The 8,072-nt window shown below is 38.8% G+C and overlaps 1 long non-coding RNA gene across 1 annotated transcript; it reads right to left on the bottom strand.

The window, feature by feature from the left end:
- Positions 1-5,790: 5,790 nt before the first annotated feature.
- LOC129782405 (uncharacterized) lies at positions 5,791-6,971 on the bottom strand. Its single transcript, XR_008744562.1, has 4 exons — positions 6,815-6,971; positions 6,643-6,757; positions 6,288-6,581; positions 5,791-6,228 (listed from the first exon to the last, which is right to left on the bottom strand). It is a non-coding gene; the product is annotated as an uncharacterized LOC129782405 (long non-coding RNA).
- Positions 6,972-8,072: the final 1,101 nt, after the last annotated feature.

The raw sequence follows: 8,072 nt of genomic DNA, 5'->3' as shown, positions 1-8,072 counted from the left end.
AATACATGCACTGTATGTCAAAATGAAAATGGTACAAAAGTAGGCCGGCTTCTATTTTCCCACTCTGATTTCGATCCAAGTAGTCTACTTGGTAGGTGCACACAACATTACTCGTCACTGCTGTTTGAAATTGCAATAGAGAAGCAAGAAGAAATTTCACTCAGCACCAAGATGAACCGAACGAACGTTACATCCCGGATTCCGACTGGCTTGAGGGTTCCGAGAGGCTATCGGGCCACCCAAGCAAATGGAGGTAGAGCGGAATCGGGAGGGAAAGTTCGTTTTCCACCCAAGGTGAGTAAAATCGTGTTAGAGTGCGTAGCAGCGCTAATGAAATCTTATTTTCTTACAGACAATTCCAACCAAGAACGAGATATATCCTGAAGAGGGCATGATCGAGGACGAAGATTTTCCGCCGCTGTTCCATGATGACATCGAGGATACTGGAGATGACGTGTACGACTGGGAGCCGATAGACATTTCCGAGGTCGACGAGATATATTTTCGGAAGATGAAGGCTGAATCGGAGCTTCAAAAAATGATGGCGGCCACCAGATTGCGGCAGGAGAATCAACGGCTTAAAACAGCAGCGAAAGGGGTAAGACTTTTTAAGTATTGTTGTTTTAAAATGCTACTAGTTGTTGCAGGAGAAGTGGCGCAGTCGCTCTTTATTTAAATCTTTTATTATACACGTAATTAGGAAGCGTTCAGTGTTTTTGTTTGTTATCTTCAAATTTTGTTATTTCAAGTTGTTCCGTTGTATTTATTGCATTTGTTCTGTTGTTGTCTTCATTTGTTTTGTTGAGTTTAGTTGCGTTGTACTATTCCGTGTTGTAGAATTTATTGTTATGCTGTGAGTTTTGTTTGATATATTTTTGATGTTTTAGTTTTTCTGTAATATTTGGATGTTTCTCAGTAGTATTTAGATTTATTTTATTTATACCGTTATTGTTTTCCGTATTCTGTTGGATTTTCTTATGTTACTTTGAGTTTCAGAGTTGTTATTTTTTTACACTACTGATTTTTCTATTATTTGATTGTTCTATTGTTTTCCGCTGTAGATATTATTAATATTTTTTTCTTTCTTACATTGCATCAAATACATGAGAGCTATCGAGGGGAATCTTCTGGCCTTGGCCTGACTTGCTAGCCTACAACACTGAGAAATGGCTATGAGTAGGTGACACAAGGAGTGACGTGAGTTCATTTTCCAAATTAAAAAAATACAAATTTGTGTTAATATGTTTTATTTCCCATAGGTGATAGATCAAACCGAGGAAATTCATAGAGATGGGGCCAAGTCACGATTTAGCTTTAATATTTTTTTTAACAATTTTTGTTGTAAAATAAAATAAAATTAATTAATTTACAATAAACTAATTTAATGTATATTCTAAAACCGAGTTGTTACTATTTTTTCACTGATGCAATCGAACTCCCTTTAAAAAAATTTCAAACTTAGACTTAGACAAGTGTTAGGAAAATTTTAAAATTGACGATGACTCCATGTTTCCGGGAGGCTTTAAGTGCATACGATTTTTCAACATAAAGCTAGACTCTCTTTTCATTCCGCCATGGTTTAGGTTTAGGAGCCCTTCGACGAATAATGGATTCTGGGATGGGTTTCGTTTGAGCGCGAAGTGCGCATTCATGGACCAAACGAGAAAATAGTTTAGGTTCCTCCATAGAAGAATTGATTAACCATCTCCGGAATTGATGGCTAGATCAGTGATGTCCACATAAATATATTGTTGGTTTTATTTCTAATCAATGTGTCGCAACTACTGCGACAAACCCCCACTAAATTTCTCAGTGTATAAACACGGACTTACATCCCTGCAGCAAAACAGTGAAATGCTGGCAGTTTGGATACATGCAAGAAGAATGATAAATAGAATTGAAGCAAGGATGGAAATTATGCGACCATGATTCGATCCATGATTAATCGCAAACTGCACAAGTACAAGTTGCGATCAACTATTACTCCTCTCCCTTCCCAACAGAATGATGTTCTCTTGATTACTCTGAGTCTATTAATAGATCGCATCAAAGGATCTAGATAGAAGAAACGAAAGACTCTTTCCACTCGGTTTGTGTGCAAATCGCAGCAGTAATTTGCTCCACGGAGGCAAGTGTTTCTACAGTATACGATTAACTCTCCGAGTGCGTCTTTGCAGGCGAGACGGGAGACCGGTGTAAAGCAAAACTGCACTCGTCATCAGCCACTCGTTTCGGACACTGAAAACCAGAGCGATGTGATGCTCAGATCATAAATGTTCGTCAGTAGTAAACAGTCCGAACAATACAACTACAAATACAAATTTGGATACAAATCTTGATGGATAAGTGATCACTACCTTTGGGATCTCAAAACACATTCCACTTGCTATCTAATGATACTAAATTCAAGCAGAAGGAGTGGCCAAGAGCACGTCTTTTAGCAGGAAGTTTAGTGACAAGTGTTGGTGGTATGTTTTATGGAAGGATAATTCTAAAAACGAATGGCGCTTACTGATCCCCAATCTATATAAATAAAAATGTAAGGCAAAATCTGTTGATAAGCGGAAAACCCGAAGAAGGGATGGTCCGATTTTAGCCTCCTGTATTTTGTTGTATTCGTCTCTTCCCGTAGATCAATATAGTGTAGAGAAAAATCGGAAAATTTTCGGAAAATCCTAAAGGAAGGTCGGAAAATTCGGAAAAATGAATTCCCACATGTTCGAAAATTACATCATCATAAGCGTTGTTAGTCCATTCAATATTTGCGATATCGAAATTGATCTTTGTTCGTAAGTGGGAATGCATTTTCAGGCGAAATAACGCATTTTCATATCATATATCTATAAATAAAAATGGAAGGCCAAATGTGTTGGTAAGCGCAAAACCCGAGGAAGGAATGGTTCAATTTCAGTCATCTATATTTCGTTGTATTCGTCTCTTCCCGTAGATCAATATAGCGGAGAGAAAAATCGGAAAATTCGGAAAATTGAATTCCCATATGTTATACAATTAACTAAGCGTTGCTAGTCCATTTGATGTTGGTGCTAACGAAATTGTTTTTTGTTCGAAAGATGAAAAGGATTTTCAGATGGAATAACGCATTCCTGTATCTTCTATCTATATAAACAAAAATGGAAGGCCAAATGTGTTGGTTTGCCCTAAACCTGAGGAAGGAATGGTCCGATTTGAGCAGTCTTTATTCTGTAATATTCTCTGTATCAAACATGTATTTCATGCAACGGAGAAACATGTTATTTCCAAATGCTTGAAGAATCTTGAGCGAGAATTGTGTCTGAAAATAACTTTATATATATTTTTGTAGAAGTACTAAACAATTTATAGTAAAAGGAAATTGTAAAGGGTCAAAGGGTAATCAATCAATGAAGAGTTCAGTGATTGCACTCAACGTTCACTTAGTAAGAAAACGTGGATGTTTGAAAGTATTCAAATCAAAAAATCTATTTTGGGCGGGACGAAGTTCGTCGCGTCAGCTAGTAGTTGGAATAAAACTAGATGTGAAAAGAAGCTCGATATACAGGAAAAATATATCCCTACGAATAGCCGTCGCTGTCGCCGTTGATGCAACTGTCTGCTGTACCGACGTTTGTGACGGCGGTGACTGAACCGTAGATGTGGTAGTCACTGGGGGCCGACAAAAAAGCCGTTGCACCACTTGTACTACCACCACTGGTGGCCACTTTCGTGATATATGTTAGCGGCAATTGCTTGCTTGCCCGCTGTTGAGTTTGATCCTGTAAATTAAAAAATAACTTAGATCTAGGAATCATAGCGCACCACTATCAAACATACCAGAGGCTGCACTTAGAACATGTAGCTTTCTGTCAGGCGTTTGAATCAGTTGTTGCCCAGGGTTCAGACCACGAACACTAACCTTCCCATCCTTCCCATCACGAATGATTTGCACTTTTTGTGGACCATCTGGTTTGGCGGGCGCGGGAGATTGCTGCCTTTGGTTCGGCTGGGAAGTTGATGCAGAAGCAGACCGTGAAGATTGAGTTATGTTCTGTTGAATAATCTTCGTTGTACCGTCCGGTTCTTTCACAATAATACAACGCTGAACAATGGACTGTTTCGGTGGGTTTGCACCATCTATTCGGAGTAAAATTATAACGATTAACCAGTCGACTCAAAGGCCATTTTTTCCGGTTCCGATTACCTTGTTGCTGTTTGAGTTCCATCGCACGCTTTTGATTGTGTGCTGCCCTCTCTAGCCGAAGTTGTTGTACCATTTGTTAGTTTATTTCCTCCCTCGAGGCCTTACTAGAGATTATGGCCGATTTGTTCGCCAAACTGGAACCTGGGGCACTATTACCATTGCTGGTCGGTGTTGATGAGTTCGACAAATCGCCAGATGACGATGTGATGTTACGGGTTGGTGGAAGCTTTCCTGTGCTAGTTCGAGTTATTGGTAGGACCTGGGCTGCAGTCAGTTTCTCCTGTTTTTCACCATAAAGTTTGATCTCCCATAGCTCCAACTTGTCAAAGTTCAATTTTATATTTCTAAAACAGAAACACATCACTTGTTTTCAATTTTCATCGAAATCACAACAAATCATGTAACGCAACAAGATGCTAAACTATAGGTGTTTCGTTTATGACACTTTCTAGTCAATACGTGAGACGAGTAGCGAGACGTAGCTTTCTGAATTATTTACTTTTTGTTTGGTTGTGTGGTTATGGTTTCATATCAACTCGCTGAGGAAAACAACTGAAGGAAGAAATAAACAAATATATATTCGTGAAAAATAGTGTACTATAGCTGCAATAAGGTATTTATATTATATATTATAACCGCTCCATGTAATGTAATTAAACATACACATACTCTTTACAGATACACAGGTCGAAGGTTGTGCAGGCCACTGATCATTCAACAATAGTCAAAGGTTGTACCGCTCATGGCAACTCTACACGAGCTGAAGATTGTACCGCCCAGTGACCATTCTACCCTGGATTCCTCGAGTCAAGAGAGACGCACCATGATTGATATGAGGTACAGACTAGGGGGGCGTCGCTGATCAATGGTCAGTTACACTCCAATAGGAAGTATCCCGTGTCGGCCACACATACATAGTACTGGAGACTGCAACATCCCAATTATGAGATCTTTGTAATACTAACCTCGAGCCAACCGCGAGTAATCGGTTACATATTACTAACATAGTTGTAAGACAAAAATTGTCAAAATATTGGACTCCCGGCCCCGTCAGGCTAACGCCACATGTGCCTTAATAAAATATATATTTTGGGAAAAAAAAATATATTATTCAATATTTTTGGGGGACAGTGAGGATTTGATGAGCTTGTGAGTGTGATAAAAGTGCTATAAGTCTAAGAAATCTGTTGTCCAACTCCTCCACAGATAATCGTTCATCTCGAGGTTCTCTATCATGCCAAAATTATATTGTGAATATTTTATTTACTTCAGATGCCGTATTATTGTGCTGTAAAAGGATGTGGAAACAAGGTTCTCATAACGAAAAATAACCCGGACATTGTTTACCACACTTTTCTCCGAGATGGAGATAGACTTCATAAATGGTACTTTTCTGTAGCCAATCGAAGGATTGCAAACCTCAGAAAAATCAAGGTATATGCTCACGTCATTTCCATAGCAGCAGCTACGATGACCGACATCAAATGCGCCATGATCCTTATGGTACGAGGAAATATAGGATGATGAATTCCAAAGTTAAACCTTCTTTCTGCCTTATATGTATCAGCCATTCCATGTCGAATCGATATAGTGGTTCTCCGATTTTCGTGGAAAGTGGTAGATTTGTTCTTTATTGTAAAATATTAGACCCGTCTTTTCTTGTTTTTTTTTTATTAGGGCTGTGTGGTATACGTTGCAAATCGTGAATATTGTCACCGGATTAAGGGCATTGTAGTGATGTAGAACGTTGAACTTTTGACTAGTCTGAAATCGATCCACCGCCGCAACAATAAGAAATTGCTCACCGTGCAATTTTTCGAAATGACTGGTATACTCATCGGCAGTGCGGAAATACTCTCGGCATACAAAGCAGCAGCGCAAAGAGGGGTCCAAATTGTGTTTCAGCATACGTTCCACCGTAGCCACATAACGAATTTCTGATAGAATTCGATTCGCCACTACCATCTCTTTAATTTCCTTCAAAACTTTGTCGTTTTGTAAAATTGCATCCAGCATACGCAGGAATTTGTTTTACTTTTTGGAAGTCAACTCTGAAAAATCAACAAATATAATCATTCTTTAGCGGAATAAATATATCAAACCGACCTACCAGCGTGATTGTTCTGTTCGTGCTGCTCCAGTAGGTTTCGCAACCGCTCCATGTTGAATTTAAAATGATTTGATCGATTACCATTGGCATGCTGTTGGATTGGCTCATTACGTGTTATCAAATCGTGGTTCATCAGCACCCAGCCCAACTCGTCCATTTTGACACGAGTGTTGCGGCGCAGTTTTATCTCTTCGAAAAGTTTCTCGCGTAGTTTCCGTTTGATGATGCCTCCGTCCTTGATCAGATTGTGTCGATAAATTCGTACCACGTACGATTCTATTTCATGCTTTTGCCCTAGTGATAAAACAAAAAAAAAATTAACACTCTCTTTTAAATGCTCAATAAAACCACATACGATTAAAACGCTGCTTGCTTGGAAAGAAAAAAGCATTGATTGCGCGGCTAGAAGGTAAAATATACTCAAAACATCCTTCTGCACTGCTTTTAATTCGACCGCTGATTGTAGATATCTGAAAACGTAGAAGCAATTATGAGAAATTGTTATACGAAAAAATCCACAAAATTACCTGCCTACAGTAAGGCGTGAGCAGCTATTTTGCCAACGAATGCATTTGACACCAAAAGATATGATTTGTTTTGTAAACAAAATTGTTTTTTCACGAGCAATGGCCGAACAGCAATTTTGACATTGCGGTCCACCTATAGTATAACGCCTTGGTAACGCAATACATGCACTGTATGTCAAAATGAAAATGGTACAAAAGTAGGCCGGCTTCTATTTTCCCACTCTGATTTCGATCCAAGTAGTCTACTTGGTAGGTGCACACAACATTACTCGTCACTGCTGTTTGAAATTGCAATAGAGAAGCAAGAAGAAATTTCACTCAGCACCAAGATGAACCGAACGAACGTTACATCCCGGATTCCGACTGGCTTGAGGGTTCCGAGAGGCTATCGGGCCACCCAAGCAAATGGAGGTAGAGCGGAATCGGGAGGGAAAGTTCGTTTTCCACCCAAGGTGAGTAAAATCGTGTTAGAGTGCGTAGCAGCGCTAATGAAATCTTATTTTCTTACAGACAATTCCAACCAAGAACGAGATATATCCTGAAGAGGGCATGATCGAGGACGAAGATTTTCCGCCGCTGTTCCATGATGACATCGAGGATACTGGAGATGACGTGTACGACTGGGAGCCGATAGACATTTCCGAGGTCGACGAGACATATTTTCGGAAGATGAAGGCTGAATCGGAGCTTCAAAAAATGATGGCGGAAAACACCAGATTGCGGAATCAACGGCTTAAAACAGCAGCGAAAGGGGTAAGACTTTTTAAGTATTGTTGTTTTAAAATACTACTAGTTGTTGCAGGAGAAGTGGCGCAGTCGCTCTTTATTTAAATCTTTTATTATACACGTAATTAGGAAGCGTTCAGTGTTTTTGTTTGTTATCTTCAAATTTTGTTATTTCAAGTTGTTCCGTTGTATTTATTGCATTTGTTCTGTTGTTGTCTTCATTTGTTTTGTTGAGTTTAGTTGCGTTGTACTATTCCGTGTTGTAGAATTTATTGTTATGCTGTGAGTTTTGTTTGATATATTTTTGATGTTTTAGTTTTTCTGTAATATTTGGATGTTTCTCAGTAGTATTTAGATTTATTTTATTTATACCGTTATTGTTTTCCGTATTCTGTTGGATTTTCTTATGTTACTTTGAGTTTCAGAGTTGTTATTTTTTTACACTACTGATTTTTCTATTATTTGATTGTTCTATTGTTTTCCGCTGTAGATATTATTAATATTTTTTTCTTTCTTACATTGCATCAAATAC

This window comes from Toxorhynchites rutilus, unplaced genomic scaffold (assembly GCF_029784135.1).
Source record: "Toxorhynchites rutilus septentrionalis strain SRP unplaced genomic scaffold, ASM2978413v1 HiC_scaffold_7, whole genome shotgun sequence".
NCBI classification, from domain to species: Eukaryota; Metazoa; Arthropoda; class Insecta; order Diptera; family Culicidae; genus Toxorhynchites; species Toxorhynchites rutilus.
The sequence above is the reverse complement of the archived record's forward strand: the minus strand, read 5'-3'. Positions and strand labels throughout refer to the sequence as shown.